We start from the raw sequence: 15,655 nt of genomic DNA on the forward strand, positions 1-15,655 counted from the left end.
AGGATTTCATTATCATATGATAATTTCTGCACTAGCCATTACTATGTAGGCGAAATTGAATCATACCGTGAGTTGTGGAGTTCTTTTTTCCTGTTACTCATATTTGCTAAATGATGACAGAGGATATGGGAATGAAGTTCCTCAACACCTCATTCCTGTGTAAAATATTCTTGGTACATTTGCTGTGTAAAGTTAGAATGAAAATATGTATAGAAAATTAAAATGTGGTCTTATTTTTTATAACAAAGGAAATAAAATCTAAGGAGTTGTTGAATTCTTGAACTATCTGATGATTTGTAAGGAATTGTAGAGCATGCCATTTTTAAGAAGCCTCATATGAACACAACACAAAGTTCACTTTAGACGTACAGCACAAAGAGCTCTGTAACAATAACTGAAACATTGTTCATCCAAGATATAATTTTATTCATTTTCTAAGAAAGTAAGCAAAACATACAGCAATGTAAAAACAGATAGACTAAAATAATGTTATGTAGTGGTGGTGGTGGTGGTGGTGGTGGTAGTAGTAGTAGTAGTAGTAGTAAAACTTTAATAATAAAACTATTATATTAATGGAGTCAGATAATCTAATATTTATGAAATAATTAATTAATGACATTATTCACATGGCAAACATATGGAGATCCCCCCCATTAAGTTGATAGTAGCAAATCACATATGGTGTAAAAATTGCAGTTTTGAAAATTTACATTAATTTGTGTTACTAGTGCTTTCAAGTGATTGCATTTTGCCTCTAAGAATGCACTGAAATCACACAGCATAATTAATCACTCTTGGCAGTTCACATTGGTGAGGCTATTGACAGCATGTGTAATGTTTACTTGGAGTGAAATGGAACCACCTGGTACATTTTTGATTCCCCACAGGCAGAAGCTAAAGATGTCTGTTGACAGATCATATGCATCCTTTAGTCTGTATTGACAAGACAATGCACCACACCACCATTCCTGAGCTGTTATCCAATGATTTTTGTTGCTTTGTGGGTTTCTGTTGAGTGGTCATGGATCCCTGTGTGTGCTTCCAGCATATTTATAACTCCAAGCCATGAAAAGTCACTATACTCATGAGGATGAAAAGTAAGTAGTACATTGCTAAGCTCTTTGTTGTTCAGTTTCTCATCATTGTAAACTGTTGTGAAGTCTTTTATCTTGTTGTCCAAATTGTATGATCAGAAAGTTTTTAGCATATTCATGTTGGACGAATGAAGATGGAATAGCAATTTTTTACATTTATTTTTTATGGTTGAACGAAAATCCTCATGGTATAATTCAGGCCGGATGTGAACCACCAGCAATACATTAATGTGTGTACTGCAGTTGTAGGTAACTGCATGTTAGCTTCATGTCTTCTCCCAGCACACTATACAGGTACTATCTGGCAAGTCACTGGTTGAGTTTCTGAGAGTAAGAGAAGCAAGTGGGCTATCAGTGACAGTTGCATTATTAAAGATGTAGAGTGGGTGGTATGTTCAATAGCAAGTGGACATGTAAGGGAGGACTAGTACTAAGGCTAGCACATTCCCCTGACCTCACTCCTTTGTGATGTTATCTGTGGTGCCACCTAAGTCAGTTGCTTTGTACAGCAGATACTTCATCAAAGTGTCATTTAAGCTTATAAAACTGTGAGACACCAGACGTGTGTATTTGAAAGTGTACAATAGTGTATGGTCCTACGAATGTATGTGAGTGTGGAGGCAAGCTTCGAACATTTTGGGATTTGCTATCAGTTTCTGAATTGAGAATTTTGAGTGAAATAGGTCTTTCTCAAAAAAATTAAGTACTTTTATATATGTGTGTATATTGTATTTTTCTTCTTTTAAAATGAAGAAATCTAATCATGTTAATGAATGTTTTGCATTATTTCAATGTCTTCTATTTTCTAACATCCACTGTGTTGTATTCATCACATGCCCAACATCTCAGTTAGTAGAAAGTGAGCTTTCAGTGACAGATATTTATGTGAAAGCAGGCTCTTCAGGCATATACTATAGGTGAAAAGCGTTCAGGTTTTCAGCGGGGTGACAGTGTTAAAATACTGTGACATATCAACGAGTGTCACACTCGTCATCTTCTGGCAAAGTGTTGAGGTCTGCGAATACTGTAATATTGTTACTAGTGGAGTGCCCACTTCAACCTGGCTATAGATGGGTGTGTACTGTCTGGCCATTGGGCATGGAGGGGGGTGAGGTTGCAGTGGTGTGAGTAGCAGGTGTGCTGTTCACATCTCTGTGTTGCCATTCCAGCCATGTCTTGCGAATTGGACTGTGCTAGTTATGCTCACCATCATGTTGCCGTTAATGATGGATTCCATTCCACACTTATTTGGTATGTTTCGTATCTGTTGAAAAGATTCTTGTGAACCCAATTTTCTTTTGATTCCGTTGTGCTGCTGGCCCAATAGCCATTTGCATGGCAAAGCACCTTGGTGTTCTGGAAGTCAATGGTGTGGTCTTCCTTGAGGCTATGCTCTGCTATCACTGATTTTGCAGTCTGTCGCAGTCACTGCTTGCAACAATTCAAATACAGGACTGTATTTTCCTGATGTACTGTTGGCCACATTCAACAGGCAATGCTGTATATTCCCAGTAAGTTCATTTTTAGTGAGTCTTTCACAGAGCCAAGCCACTCTTTCACCTTTAAAGTGATTGGAAAATGGTTTTTATGTTGGATTTTTTGAGTAGCCTTGCAATTTTGGCTGATAGCTGTCCCACATACAAAAGGAGAATGAGTCTCTTTGTCTTCTTCATCTTTCCAGTGTCGAACATGTTATCTCTACTTGAATGTACTACTAATCTGAACTTCAGTGTACCCATTTTTTTTGGAATACTTCCTTCAGGTGTTGTTCATCCGGGAGACTTTCTTTATCGAATATGGCGTTTGCCATATTTATCAGAGTGGTCGGCACTATCTGCCATTGTGCTCGACAGTGGCAGCTTGTGGCATGCAGGTACAGGTCTATGTGTGTCTTGTTCCTATATACTGAATGGTGTAGCATACTATGTTCCTTATTAGTATGTCCTGGAAAGGAAGACAACCGTCTTCCTCTATTTCCTTAGTGAAACCAATATTATGATAGTCGCTGTTAAGGTCATCCAGAAACTGATTCAGTTACTGGGTATTAGTGTGGGCACCTCCCACACTAATGCATCAACACTCGAACTTTCAAAAAATCTGTGCGCAGTGGGTCCCCCCCCCCCCCTCCCCCCCGCAACTGACTGCCGAACTATGCAATACTCGAATGGCACTGTCTTTGAGTCATCTGCAACATTATCATGAGGAGGAATACGGTGTTCTGTCACGTATTGTCACAGGTCACGAAACATGGTGTCACCATTTTGAACCGGAAAGCAAGTGTCAGAGCAAGCAGTGGAAACATGCTACTTCAACACCTCCAAAGAAATCAAAGGCTGTACACACCGGTTCTGGTAAGGTTGTGATGTCCTTCTTTTTTGACCACAAGGGCCCACTGCTTGTCTAGTTCCTGGAACAGGGAACCACCAACAGTGCCCAGTGTTTATCAAGCCACTTTACCAAACTTTAAGACGAGCAATCAAGTGGAAATGCCGAGGCATGTTGTCCAATGGCGTTATCCTCCTGCATGATAATACACACCCACACACGGCCAATGCGGTGAAGATGACATTACTGCAGTTTCGGTGGTAAATGCTGGAACATCCACCGTACAGCCCCGACCTTTCACCATGTGACTTTCCTGTGTTTGGACCTCTAAAACAAGCTTTTCACGGACATTGATTCGCAACGGACGATGAAGTGTGTAACTGGGTCCAGGCCTGGATCTGACTGCAGCCTACTAGGTTCTTCATGGATGGAATCGACCGGCTAGTGTCACAGTGGGACAAATGTGCCTACAGTTTTGGCGACTATTTTTGAGTATGTGTACTGTGTATAACTACATTTTTGAGTTAATAAAATTGTTACTGTTACTTTACATTAGTGACAGTGTTTCATTTGAATGCCCCTTATATTTTCAAATATGAAGAATATGTCCTTTTTTCCCCACTTCTAGAGCAGCAAATGCATATTCTATTTGTGGGTGATACATTAGGGCCCCCAAATGAAGCACAGAAGATCTTGTCTGCTGTATCACATGGCTATGTTCTTCAGGATCTGCCAAAATGTCTCTGCTACATAAAACTGAAAATAATATACCAGATAGTAGCCACAGGTCTAGTCGATGTCAAGACTGTAGTGTATTACTGTGGTGGTTAAGTTGTGCAGGAGGGAAGTGGTTTTACCTGCGTGAATTGGTGTCAAATGGCTGTGAAGTATGCAACAGCAGTGATTATATTGTGCTTGTGAGGGAGGAGGTGGGTGCTCAGGAAGTTGTTCATTGACTCCAGGCACTGGGATGTTGGACCAGCCCATTTCTGCACCTTAACTAGGGCATGTACGAAAAAGTGACAGAAGGATTTAGGGCCCCTGTTTTAAGATCTTCAAATATTTTCATTTCTTTATAATGTGATTGTACTGAAACTGCCACCAAGTGCAAGGAAGCATATTAATTATCATGATCTGTGCATGATTGCCAAATGAAGCTGCTGTTAAAAGTACAGTATATCTGATCAAATTTGACAGTGTAGTGCCAGAAAACCCTGAGCCTACAGTTTAATCACAGACAATAATTTCTAGAAATGCACAAAAATTGTGGAATTAATAAGAAATCTGTACTCCATTTCCACATGAAAGCAAGTTATCATATCTAGCTGAAAATTACTGATAGGAATGTGTTGAAAATATATCTAGAATCCACAAGTGGATGGGGGTTGGGTGGGTGCCCCTACTCCCCTCTTGCATATGCCTTTGATGATGGATGTACTGTAAAGTCAGAGCTGCATAGAATTCTTAATTTTGTATGTATTTTGACACTTGTGAATGCTGAAGGGGTTATTTATCCAGTTGAGCCGACAGAAGAGTGGGGGCTATGTTTCAGCATTACTAAACAATGTAAAAGAGTTAGAGAGAAACTGCAGAGAACACTTGCAAAAAAAAAATGGCTCTGAGTACTATGGGACTTAACATCTGAGGTCATCAGTCACCTAGAACTTAGAACTACTTAAACCTAACTAATCTAAGGACATCACACACATCCATGCCCGAGGCAGGATTCGAACCTGCGACCATAGCAGGCGTGCGGTTCCGGACGGAAGGGCCTAGAACCGCTCGGCCACTGCGGCCGGCAACACTTGCATTTATACTGCATGATGCCATAAGTGTCAACACTTCAGCCATGGCACCTTGGTATGTAAAAGCCAGGAAACTTGTAATAAATGTTGTAACATCTCGTATGTAACTGGAATGCAGTGATGCAGTATACATAATCCCAAATTGCTACTTGTGTAACCATCTTGTGTGATACAGATATTGTCCAGTTTACGTTGAGGAGAAGATGCAGTAAAAACTGTGAATTATATTATCAATACCATGCGTCGAAGCAAATAAAGGATTTAAGACTTTTCAGGCACCAGTCATTTTGCCACCATGTAAATCTTTTGCAGGCAAATTTATACCTAGAATGATTTGCTCAATGGAGAATGGTTAATTTGTAGCTAAACATTAAAGTTCAATTGCAGGGGAGTATCTGCAGAAAGTGCTTTGTCTTCCTTGAGCAAATATTATCCGAGGAAAGTATAAATTTTTTACAGTTATATCCTACTAAGAAGCAAGAATGGTAAACAGCTGTGTTTTCAACTACTGATACATTAGCCTCTATATTGGAGGCAAATAAGTAGAAAAATTTTAAAATGACCAAGAGGACAAGCTTTATGTCAGATTGAAGATTTTAGGTTCTATGAGAGGGATGATGAAAATCTCATTCTATTGATTTTGGGGAGAAGAATTTTCCTCCTTCAGCATTTACCCTGCATTCAACATGAGTGATATGGGCAGTTCTGCAAGGATGTGAAAAACTGCATTTTTCTCTTTGTATTCAAGATATTTTTGTAGTTTGAGTAAAATTAACTGGTAAAGAGTTGTTTCAGTCAGACTAAGAAATAATCTGCTGATTTTCAACAGAAGTAGTCTCAACTTAGCACTCCTGTCAATACCACAGATAATTTTGTAACAGCTCAACATATATCAAAGAATCCATACATAGACTCAAAGGAAAGGTAGATGAAAAAGAAATCCCAATGTGACATTGTATTAGTGATGAAATCCTTTATAGGATATGGCAAACAATGTAATTAGGAACACATGAACTACACAAAACAAGAAAAACAGAAATTGTGTTGAGAGAATGAATGGAAACAAAATGTTAGGGAAGTGTAAAGACATTTTGGCCGTAATAAAGAACAAAATCTTTTATTCAGTACTTCAGGTGTATATATTGTACACAGTACCTTTAAAGTTTAGCACAGAAAAACTGTGATGGATATTTGTTTTCTTTATCCATTCTACATCTAGATTGTGGAAGGTTAATGATTCATAAAATTGAGTTGAGACACGAGACTGCATTGACACCCCTGCTGACGTGGAAGGTTTATGACTACAGCTTTCCGATTCTGTGGAAGAGATATCACTTTCATCAAAATCAAGTAGTTCATCCTCACTATCTCTCCTCGTAAGAATCTCCATGATTTCTTCCTCAGTGCATCCACGATGTCTTGCTATTCTTTGTAAAATACAGAACGCGAAAAACACTGAAATAAATTTCGATGAACAGTGAACTGTAATGTGAAGCCTAGGCTCATAGCTGACAGAGAATCTGATGACAAGGTAGCAGCCAGAACTGCAAAAGGCTACTGAGGCATGGGGTGGGAAGTCTGCTGTGCGAGTTATCTCATCGTCAGCACTCAGGTAGCAGCGCGTCTATACTTGTCAGCAGCACTCGGGGAAAACTGGTGGCCGTGACTGTACTTGTCATTAGCATCCAGGGAGTGGCAGGCAACATGACGGGTAAACTAGTCAATAGCAGTCAAAGGGTTAATCTTAATTTGCTTATAAAAAAAAAAAAGAGCCAAAGTTAATTACTATCAGAACACATATTCCATAGCCTAAATGTCAGGGTTAGTTGAAACATTGTAGACCAAATTGGATTTTATAATCTAGATGGTCACCCAAAGATTCATCACATTAGTTTTAAAAGTGTTTAATTCAATTTTTTACTTGGTTATTTGTCTGTTATAAAGTTGGTGAAGTTTGCAGTCATTAAGCATTTGCAGCTAAAATCAGTTCAATAATAGTATGATATTTGATAGAAATACTTACAAGCAGTCGAAAAGTCGAAAATACTATGAGACTACCAATTACACAACATGTTACTATGCCTAATACAGTGTAGGAACCGTGTTGGCATTCAAAATGACTTCCAATCATCTCAGAATGGATAAATACAGGTCTCGTGTGGTTGTCAATGGAATTTTGTACAATTCTTCCTGCAATGATGATGGAGATGGGCAATGATCACACACCTTCTCTCCAAGGTAGACCACAAATACTCAATAACATTGAAATATGGCAACTGTGGTGGCCAGGGGAGCTGCGATAATTCTTCCTTGTGATCATATAACCAGTTCTGCTACCAATGCAAGCTGTTGAAGAGGGGCCTTGTCATCGTGAAACACATCACCACCATTGGGGGACAACATTTTCCCATGGGACTTACCTGATCAGCTAAAAGGGTCACAATCTGTGGCAGTAACACAACTTTTCAGAGTAACCATGAGGTCCATGGAATACCATGGTATGACTGCCCAATTCATCACCAAACCCACACTATGTTTCACTCTTGGGATGTAAAGTCAGCCAAGTAATGTGAAACAAGACCCATTGAACCAAATGATTTTTTATCCATTGCTCCATAGTCCAGGTTTTATGGCTTTGGCACCACATTATGGGCATCTGCATCACTGATAAGTGGTTTTGGAATTTGAGCTCCCACTGCAGTTTCTTGGTTATTGAGCTTCCTTACACATTGTTACTGTTCTGCCGTGACTTTTGCAGCTGTGATCCCCTTATTTCTCATTATAGTCTTAGTCAACGTACACTTTCATCCACATTGTGACTTACTGCATTATGTTTTTCTGCTTTCCCTGTAGGCAGTATATGTATTTGATTTGAGCTACCTCGGTTATGGAAGCACCTACCATATGAGCACCAACAATTTGCCCATGTTTTAATTCACTTAGCTCCAAAATGAAGTACACACAGCTACACAGAACACTGTTCTGATCATGACTAACACTTGCAGCATATTGAGGACATTGCACAGGTACCACTCATGCTCAAATATAACACTGCAACCTGCAGATTTGGCTAGCATCTGCATTTATGTTCAAGCATGCATTTTTCTTGGTGTTTCCAAATTTTTGTCCAACCCCTGTATATTCTTTCAGCTTCATAAGTCATGTTTTGGTACAAGAAATGATGATGATAGTAATTATTGTTACAGATTTAGTGTGTGACTTTCTACGTGTATTTCATTACAAGAGTAACAGTGCAAAGGCAGTAATATCTGAGGGTGTGCTGAAAAGTAATGCCTCTTTATTTTTTACATGAAAATTCTTAATGCTTTTTTCTTTAAAAAATATTATTAACATTCTATGTCTTCATTCTTCATATCTACATACTTGCACCTGTCTGCTGCTAGAGGTCTCTGAATTGAAGTGTGTATAATGGCAGTGTGTAATGTAACTATGCCACTCTGTGAGAAACAGCATGCTGTAATAAGTTTCGAATTGGAAGAGTTCATTCACATATGGCGCACCCTCCCCTCCTTCATGACAATACCAGTCCCCACACGAGCAGAGTAACATCTGAGCAGTTCGACACCTTGGGTTCACTGTCATTGATCATCCTCCATATAGTCTTGATTTGGCCCCATCCAATTTTCTTCTGTTTTTCCAGGACTTAAAGAACAGCTTCGAGGACCCCACTTTGACAATGATGAAGCAGTACAAGGAGAGGTGAAATTGTGGCTCGATCAACAAAGTCAAACTTTCTATGATGACAGTATCAACAAACTGGTCTCTTGTTGGGAAAAGTGTTTTTGTTGCCTTGGTGACTTTGTTGAGTAATAAATATTTGTACATAAAAAATAAAGATTATTTAAAAAAACAATAAGAGTTTTCACATAAAAAATTGAGAGGCAATACTTTTCAGCACACTCTCATAAAGTATGTATAAATTCACAATAATTGAATTTAAGAAAATTTTTAAGTAATTATGTGTGTGTTTATTATCCTGCCAATTCCAGCCTCTTGATCAAACTGATTGCACTGGGTGGGGGGAAGGGGAGAGGGGGAGGTAGGTGGAGATGAGTTTAGTGTTTTGGATTTGATCTAATTGTGCAGTTTTGAGTCTGGTTAACATACCCACAATTACATTCATCTGAAGACTTCGTGCCCCATTTGTGTAGCATGTACACACATTGTTTATGTGGAGTGTGGTTGCTACAAGTCGTCTTCCATGTTTGCCAAGAGAGACTGTGAACCCATTAGGTACAGTTTTTGTCATTATTTTTAAAGGGACGTATAGCAGAATGGTCTGTTTCCATTATTACTCCCATTTTCACTATAAATAAATATTACTGGGACAAAGATTCTCTTTAGTCATCACTAGGGCTCTTAGAGATTACATCTTTGAGTATTAGCTGCACATGTGCCCTCATGTATTTGAAGATGTTAGTGTGCAGTTATTTTGTGGAATTGATGTGCCGTAGTTCCTTATCTTCTGAGATGAGGTATAATGATATGGCTAAGAGTTTGCTGTTAAAAATGAAAAATATTGGAGTGGACTGAATGCAAACCATGATGATTTGTGTTGTACAGTTCAGATGGTTATCAAGTTTTGGTGCTGTGCAATTCACTGGGCTGTATCTAAAGCTGAGCGACTCAGGATGTTCCATGGTGGATCACATGGTCACAGTTAACAAAGACCTTAGTGCCACCACATACATTAATTGTACATATACCACCAGCAAAATATTGTGGGGAACAGAAAAAATAGTGTCTTGTTTCTGTTTATTGCAACAATGTGACAATCACTTGAACTATAATTTACTCAAGTGACCGATAACAACATTCAGAGTTAAGCTAGGCAAGGTGATGGAGCTGTATAAATAAAGTTTTTTTTAGTGGTAAATATTGAGCGTTAGAGGGAGTCTAGATGCACACGCGTGCACCTCCTCTCCCCCCCCCCCCCTGTCCCCGCCTCCCCCTCACACACACACACACACACACACACACACACACACACACACACACACACACAATTCAAATAATTTTCAGTAAAACAAGTTCTATAATTGCCAAGTGTCTGACAGTTGTTTGTTTATTATTGCTTACAGTTTTGACACCTGCCACCTGTAATCTAATTGAGATAATATTTTCACATAGCTACAGATGATGTATAAAACTGTAGTTAACATTCACTTCAAGATTTGTTATGTAGTTTAAGCATTTCTAATAATTGGTGAAATTAAAAATAAAGGAAATAAAAAATAATAAAACCTTAAGTAAAATACAGAAACACTCAAACGCTTAAACAACAATTGTTGGTCATCTGCACTACCATAACAGCATATGGCTTATGGTCAGTTTCTAATCTTAACCACTATCGCACATAAGGGTTAAGGAAGTTATACTCTTCAGGAAGCCTCTGTTGGGAATTCTAATCCATGACCAATACCAACATTACTAACTTCTGTGTGATTAAGTCCCAGATTGCTTGGGACAACAAGCTAAATCTCTAGAACTGGAGTTCTGAGAAACCCATACCATCCCCAAACACCCACTGCATGTCAGCTCTGTGATGGGGCCACATTGGAGGTGGTGCCGTCATCCACAATCGTATTGGGATCAACCAGTTGGACTTAACAGATATGTGACACCATCCTCTCTGCAGTCTGCTCTTTCTGAGAGACCCACATAAGTCACTACAAGTTCCCAGTCAGTCTGCTGGTTCTGTCCTAGCTTCCATGTTGATGGTCACATATCCACTGTGTCTGGTGATCCTCTATATTATAGAAATTAATTCTGGGGTCAGTAAATACGTGGAGAGGTTCACTGCACTCACATTATTTACTGCATCATTATCATGACAAACAGATTTTCTCTTACAGTGCCATTATTTTCTAAATATTGATTAACAAGGAATCTCTTGAGTCTGAGGTTGCAAGTTCAATTTTCATTAAGACTGATTTGAATGTCTTGTGTTAACAATTGTGACAGGAAAAATGTTAGCTGCTAATGACTGACCATGTGCATCCGGAGGCCATCAGAAAATGAGTGATCAGGAGGTAGAGAGATCAACCTTCTATGGGATGTATGTATTACACTTCACAAAATGGACAGTGTCGACATTCAAAAAATTTCAAAACAAACCATTATCTTGCACCATGTACTCTGAATGAAAAATGGCATGCCCCAGTGATTACAAAGGTTTGCACCATCAAGATCGAAGGTTTTCAGCTAGGCATCCACTCTTAAAGAATGCATATAGAATCATATTGGTGTAACAGGGTGATGAACTGATAGAAATTTGGTAGCATACAACTGAATGCAGAACAGTCTGTTGTGGAGCTTATTGTGGAACTGGCTATCCCTTAAGATGTGGCTGCAGATAATGTGATAATGTTTTATAGGCATGGAAAAAACAGACATACAGAGGCTGAATTAGTCCAGTGGTTTCAGGTGGTATGAATTGCAATGTCACACATTTTTCAGGAGGGATAGTTTGCTCTAAAGTAGTATGATTTGTATACACAGACCAGGAATGAAGTAAAAATAAGTTATTTAGATCAGCTATTGGCCAGAAGTAGTGCTCATACCACAGTTGTAGTTCTCTTATGCCCATTTTCCTACTCTTGCGTGCTGTGACGTAAATATTTTCTCCTGCCCTTCGAATATCATGCACACGACAAGGAATCATAGGGGGCGAAGCACCTCCAACTTCTCGCAGCACAATAAATAACTTTCAAGCTAGTATACGAGTACCATTTGGATTAACTGTCAGCATAATTTAATACAAATTCATTAAGTTATTGATGTTAGTTGATAGGTTCCTGTAATATCCAAGCTTCCTTTCATACGCATGTCTTCTTCAAATTCTGATTGGTTGGAGTTGAAAACATATCCCGTGATGAAAAATGGAATAAGTTTTTTTCTCATCTACAAATTTTCAGGGTCATTCTGCAGTTTGCTATGCATTGTCAAGTTGATGCTTTGTTTGAAATTTCATTATCCTAAGTCTTCCAATTCCGTAGCACTATTTGAAGTTATGTAACCATCGATAGCTTCCCTTGAAATCACTATAATCTATGTCATGCACAATTTGATGTGCAAAATGTAGTAAGTCACTACCACGCACATCCTGTAAATTGTATTGAGCGTCCTTGAAAATGCGCAGTTGTAACAAGTGCGCCTTGTCCTCCATTGAATGCCCATAGTTTTTCTTATGCGCTACACAGTCATATTGAGCAGATTTATTCAATATCTGTTCATAACTGAATTTTTACTATGCTGTGGATGATCTTCCATGTACATAATTATGTTTAGTACCCACTCCTTCGACAACGATTGTTCTTTACTACATTTCACTGGAAATGGGATATGCAGTTACCTGTCAGATAAGGGTGATGAACTACATGGCTCAACACCTATTACAGCATCTTTCACATGTTAAGCACGTATCATAGTCATTGCACTCCTCGTGTATATTGTGTACATAGTCGAGCGTATGTGACACGATACGTTCCACTCACTCATATTGCAGAAACACTAATATTTCATCTGTCACTTCTTTCTCACTCTGCGGCATCCATTGGGCTCCTTTCTGATGAAGTGTCAATATCTGCAACTGTTGTTGTAGATATAATGCAATGTTTGCTTTGTTTATTTTTGCCATTGCTCTGCTTTGTATCAACACCACTAGTGCTGTAGTGAGTTACTCCAGTTCCACCCCCTGTTGCCATTAGTAGCAATATTATGGTTGCATAGTAAATAATATATGGGGTGTTGAATGCCATAAACCTCATTGGTATTTTGCAACCTTGCACTCCAGAGGTTCCTTGTAATTTCCCTCCTGGATATCTTATTTTCAAATTCGCTTACCAGGTGTTTATTGTCTTTGTCTCTAACACCACCACATGGTGTACCAATGCCAGTTTTTTAAGTCCGCAAACTTTTGTAGGTGGGGCACTCTACTACTATGGTCCTGTGTACAAATGTCGCCACATACATACACGTTTGTCTGGCTTTTCTTTACCCTATGTAAATATTCAGGGTATAGTCCACGGCATGTCAGGCAGTGAATCAATCCTCTAGATGGGTTTACATGGCTCACAAGAATCCTTTCTTTGATGTTTGGAAATCTTTCATATACTGTGTGATCTGTTGTGATACAGACCTGATCTCTTTGCTACCCTGCGCTTTCCATAATTTTAGCTCTGGTTTGGTTGATATTCTCTGACCTGTAATTTCTTTCACCTAGGAAAAATGTTGTTTGCGAAGCAAGTAAAGAGAACTTGTATATCTTACATTAATATTTATTGGGCACATGCCTGGTATGACTAACAGTACCTCCATCAGTTTTGCCCCAAATCCTCCTGTTAGCCTCAGCAACACACTCCACTGCATAGGCCTTAGGATTGACTTATGTCAATTGTATTGCAGTTTGTGTGCCCAGATGTTGACTGCAAATCCTAGCAGTGAGGACTGCATCATGATAGAGTTGAAGTAGTTGGTTCAAATGGCTCTGAGCACTATGGGACTTAACATCTATGGTCATCAGTCCCGAAGTAGTTGCAATTGGATCTTAATCAATGGTGCCCACTCTTTGTAATGTGTGCATAACTTCGGCAGCTTTCTGACCTGTCTGACTGATGATGTGTGTGTGAAAGTTACACTTCTCAGTCAAATGTATACCCAGATGCTTCTATACCTGACTGTGTCATACCAGAGCTCCCCCAGTTTTCAGAGTAGGATTCTGTGAGCAGGAGAAGCTGCACTTGATCAATAGGTAGGTAGGCTGCTGCAATTTCTGATTTATTATCTGAGCACCACTTTTGCATGTGAGCAAGCACATGACACACTTTTCTTTCCAGCCTGGCTGTTGAGTCCTCTGCCACCACAGTCAGTATGTCATTGTCATAGGCTGCTGTTCCTGATACTTGAGCATTTTCAGTCAGAGTTGTTATCAATGGCTCAAGTCTCTGGTCCCAAAAAAATTGGTGTATTTATAGAGCCCTGTCTACAACGTTAAAAAAAAACAACTAGATGTCATGTCTTGAGAAAAAAGGACACTTGGAAGGTACCAACTGTAGAAATTGATCCCATGCAAAATTTTGGACTATAATTTTGATAGTACACAGTTATGACGTGAACAAATGGCTTTTAAACATATGCACACCCTGGATGTTCGCCACTTGTTCTGCCCCCCTGCAGCTGCTTAATGCCCACATGTGAAGTACTGTACAATGGAATGTGCAAGAGGCTTGTGTTCAGGTAATGACAATGAACCAGGAAACAATAGAACAGCCCATTGAGGGCTAGTACAGAATGATGATCAAATTGCAAAGTTTAAACATCGAATTATAAGAGCTCCTGCAAGTAACAAATGGATAGCATTATTGTATGTGGTTGTTCGACTAAGGCAAATGAAAGCATGTGGGGATTTCTTTATGCTATCATTTATACCTTTCAGTTCTATTGCAGCAACCATAGACAACATCACAAATGAAGAGCTACTAGATAGGGAGCAAAATAGTGGATTGACATTTGATGCTTCCTTATGTGGTGGTGGTGGTGGTGGTGGTGGTGGTGGTGATAAGAGGCAGCCATTTCGCCACAGTCACATTCATCAAACAGTGTCATTGTTACAATGGAGCAGTGATATGAAAATGAGGAAGTAAGTGATGATATAGTTAGCTGTGAAGAGAAAGTTGGCTGTGAAGATGTAATGTCATCAGCTACCACTTTGCCTCCATTGGTATATAAAATGAGCTATCTCCTTTTGGAAAAGTGGAAAAAATGAAGCAGAATAAACTGCATTTACATTATTGGTGGTACCATCATATATAATGAGACACTGTCAGTTGCTACATGTGTTTGGCTTCCACATATTCAAGGGTTTTGTTTGCAGGTTTAAAAACTTGGCACAAATTCTGGATGTCGATATTAATGCCAGCCAGCATGACAACATCCTTCAAATGCAGTCTCTCCCTTACAGGCAGATAGGTGTATCAACATTTTGGCTGGTTTTTTGATCCGTTTGGTATGGAAGAAACTACACCAGTGACTGGCTGGTTCACTTTAAACATCAAATGAAATATTGTTTTGACATTGGTAACATGCTTTGTTCATTATTTGAAAGTGGAAGGATTCTAATATGTAGCTGGTGTCGGAGATCTCTTTGCTTTGAACATTTCTGTGTAGCAGTTTACAAATGCAGTGTAAACAAATGAAATGAATGAGTGTGTCATTAAAGAAGCAGTGTAGCATTATTTAATTATTATCATTGCTTCTGTACCTTAGTTTCTTTAGATTGTGAAGCTGACGCTGTTAAAGTGAAGTACATATGTAGGAGTTGAGCTATTCTTTGATGTGATTGGCGATTAAATTTTTAAAATAATATTAAATGTTTAAATGTGCGAGGTTGACATAGTAAATACTCATAAT

At 38.9% G+C, this 15,655-nt stretch overlaps 1 protein-coding gene across 1 annotated transcript in view; it reads left to right on the plus strand.

Annotated features, from left to right (window-relative positions):
- LOC126248794 (steroidogenic acute regulatory protein-like) overlaps positions 1-15,655 on the plus strand; it is a 161,125-nt gene that overhangs the window by 121,042 nt on the left and 24,428 nt on the right. The window lies entirely within an intron of this gene.

This window comes from Schistocerca nitens, chromosome 3 (genome assembly GCF_023898315.1).
Source record: "Schistocerca nitens isolate TAMUIC-IGC-003100 chromosome 3, iqSchNite1.1, whole genome shotgun sequence".
Taxonomy (NCBI): Eukaryota; Metazoa; Arthropoda; class Insecta; order Orthoptera; family Acrididae; genus Schistocerca; species Schistocerca nitens.